This window comes from Pinus tabuliformis, chromosome 1_2 (assembly GCF_031772625.1).
Source record: "Pinus tabuliformis cultivar Carrire ecotype Pingquan chromosome 1_2, CPIR1, whole genome shotgun sequence".
Taxonomy (NCBI): Eukaryota; Viridiplantae; Streptophyta; class Pinopsida; order Pinales; family Pinaceae; genus Pinus; species Pinus tabuliformis.
Window position 1 is genome coordinate 377,589,890 of NC_142298.1, and position 3,722 is coordinate 377,593,611.

Below are 3,722 nucleotides of genomic sequence, written 5' to 3' on the forward strand. Positions count from 1 at the left end.
TAGAGATCAGTCGCCATACCTCTTGCCGGTAACTTTTGAGATGTGGTGAAAAACCGTGAATGGTGTTATGTACCTGTCATACCACTATCACCTACCACTTTGAGCATGACCACGTTGAAGCTGATGTCTTTCTGCAAGCCCAACACGAGTGCTTCATACTCAGCAACGTTGTTTGTGCACTCGAACTCCAAGCGACTTGAAACCATATGCTTCTTGAGCCGTCCTGTGTCTTTGATCCGTCAAAGTACATGGTCCACAACTTGTCTATTCACGGACCGTTTCACGCACTTGTACCACTGCTACTATTGCAACAATGTATTGTACATGTTTCATTACCATCAATTCGGTAGGGAAGGAGTCCCAACTGCATGTCTGGTGGGGTTGGAGCTCACCGTGCAGGATAACACCCCAACGCTGTCTCCAGGAGGCATTTGCCAAACATAAGTTTTGCGAAGGCCAGCGGTTCGTTCTGGCCATTGATGTGAGTGACATTGTGCCTCATATACCTCTCGGATAACACCCGTGTTTGGTTGTTTTTTCCTTGTGCGGAAGCCACATGTGCGACTAGTCTGTAGCAAAATATCTGTTCAATTTGCTGGACTAGTCTCTGCTGAGTATGAAACTGTATGCTTCCCGTATGTCCACAAAAACTATGTTGATGCATTGGTGGACTCAACTATCATGAGATAGTCGAATGATCACATCTCGGAGTTCACCAATGGTTGGTACAAATGTTCAATCAAGTTGGATGATCTGCGCGTATGTCTCGCTCCATTGTGCATTGATCTTTTTAGCAATGGAGAGCGGCATGACATTGGCTGTCGTGCCACAATCAACCAAGAAGTTGTGAACATTACAATTAAAAAAATCGAATGAGAGCAAGAATGGAGGGCAACCTAAGTTTTCTTCTTCCATCAGAAGTGTGTTTAGCACATTGGAAAGTGATCCAGGAGGTGTGATGGCTCCCTTGCTGGTAGAGGTTGCATTGTCTATTGCTTTCTATCCCAATACGCATAGTAGGATGTCTCACTGACTCTAGATCTTAGCTAATTTGAACAAATTGATGTTCACACAAGTTTTCTTCATGTCATCTACAATGTTGTAGTCCAGAGGTGGTAGACTCACCGAGGTGTTCGGGGTAAGGCTGATGTTTGTGTTGTCTGGCGAAGTGTTCTGCAGTTTGTTGCTCATGGACGTACTCTTGTCCACTGTTGTATTCTCGAGCTTGTTCTGTGTTTTCTTCTTTGGATCAGCTGGTGGATTAGCCTTCCTCAACAACAGTATCATCTTTTCTTATGCTTCCCCAAGTGTAAGGGGAGCCCCTTTAATCCTAAGATTGTAACGGTCTTTTTTATTTTGGGGATGCTTCTCGGTGTTTGTCTTAGGCATTGCTTATGAGCACTAATACGCGTTCACCACTTGCCCAGAACTTGATGCTTCATCAGGTGCAACCTCTTCTTCATTATCTCTGTCATCTAGTTGCTCCTGCATACTGCTCTCTACATCGAACATATAACTGTATATCGACTTTGCAACTCGCTTCCAGTCTGAACAACAATTCTCGGGGTGATCTTCTTCGTGGAATGAACAAAACTCGGGATATGTGGACTGTTCGACATTAAACACAGAGCTCTACATAGTTTTTGGAGGGTATCGGTTGCTACCTGATGAGATGCGTGCCTGTCTCTGCTTGGGCATATGGTTGCTTGCAGATGTGTCTACTTTCCGTTGTTTAAGTTCAGACACTTGAGTTTTCAAGTTCTTAACGAGGCGAGTGAGAGTTTCAATATCATTTGCTTCCTTTCCTCTACCCTTGATCGCCATTGCTTGATACTTTCTGATTGCGTCTCTGGAGTCTTTTGTTGGTTCGCCATCCTTGATGACTCCAATCGCGTGCAAGTATTTATACACAGCAATAGCCTCTTCGCAATTTTCTAATAGAGTTGGTTTCGCAGCTCGCTTGGCGAACTACGCAATATTGGTCGGCAGCGCGGACGTGTAGTAATCAACAGTGATGGAGTCATGAGGTTTGGTGTCCACTGCAAATTTGTTCAATATGCGCATAAACCTCTGATTGAAGTCTTTTACCTTTTCTTTTCCCTCCATCTTTAGGCTTCCCAACTCTTTGAGTAGCATAGTTGGGGTTTTTTCATTAGCAAAATTTTCAAGGAACATGCATTTGAATGCACCCCAGTCCTATATGGAGTTTGGTGGGAGGCTGTGATACCATGCAGCTACGCGACCATCCAAGGTACATGGAAACAATTTACATGCTATGTCGTCATACCGTACCTCAAGGGTCTGCAGCTGCAGGTAGAAGTTGTCCAAATGGTCTTCTGCCTTCCCCATGTTGTCAGGGTTGAACTTGATGTTCATTCTCTCCGCTCACTTCGGCATCTTGTGCAGAACAGCCAGGAGAGCCAATGGTCCCTGAGTCATCCAATCCAAATTTGGGTGAGCCATCTTTTCTTTTCTTCTTCCTCCTCCTCTCTTTCAGAATCTGACGGTTCTGGCTCTAAGTCCGTTGGCTCGTCTCCACCTCCACCTCCTCTGCTACCTTCCCCTCCGCCTCCTATATGGGAGTCTGATCCTAAGATCACAAGGGTGTCTCATTCGCCTTTCCAGAAGACCGGAGGTTCCTCTCCATCTTTGATAGCTTCTGCCAAACCTTCAAGTGTGGCAAGGAATTCTTCTTCCATTGATGATACAACAACCCCTGTAGGAGTGGCTTTTAGCTTCCTTGATGCATATGGAAGATGTTGTGTTTCTGGGATTAGTCCAACTGCTTTCGCAAACTGGGGGGTGATGGGACGGACGGAGTGAAGTTGATGATATGGAATTTCATGTTCAGTCCTAGGAGGTGAGAAGTAACCAACTATAGAGTCGCGCATAGGTGAGAGGGAGTGTGAGTTACTACCTTGACCAGATGGTTGATGAGTGAGTGTGAGAGGATGTTCAGCCATATACAATTGGTTGCCCTCCTTCTAGCACCAGAAATGTTGACGGTGTTGGACTCACCAACATTCATGGGATCACCCCAGTATGAAGTCCCGACTAGACCTCACACCATTTGGTGTGGGAGTCCCATCCGGTATGATGGCCCAATTGTCATTATCTTAAATATTTGCCTCAACTCTTGCTTGTCAGCACAGAAGAGTGGTTCGCTTTTTCTTCGAGAAGTGAGGTTCGAATGCCTGGTGATTACTAGTGTTAATTGTGTCAATGGTTCTTTCACTGTAGAGGGAGAGGGTGGGAGTGAGTCTCAAATCGGTTGGGAGGAAGCCCCAACTCTGTTAGGAACATAGAACACAATAGGGTGTGCACAACTTCCGGAAGAACATTCCACACAGATGTGACAGCCACAACACACAAGAGAAGATGACACGTACAACACTTAGCAGATGACTCTGCGCAAGTGCAATGGTTGTTATAGCAAGTTTTATGTGAAAGGTCTATCTAATTTCTGGGGAGGTAACCAACACGGGCAAGACAATGTTAACAACATACACAACATATTTTCATTAATAGATATGTATTACAACAAGTGGATAAGTTCAAGTGTTAAACACAAGTTAAAGCAACATGCATTACAAGTGTTCAAGATTAGTCTTACAATAGTTACAATACATGTGTGAAAATGTGCTGGCCTGTTAGCAAGTTTATGAATTAAGTGAAAGTTCCAAGACACATCGTTACACCATACATCACTAACCCCGTGGGCG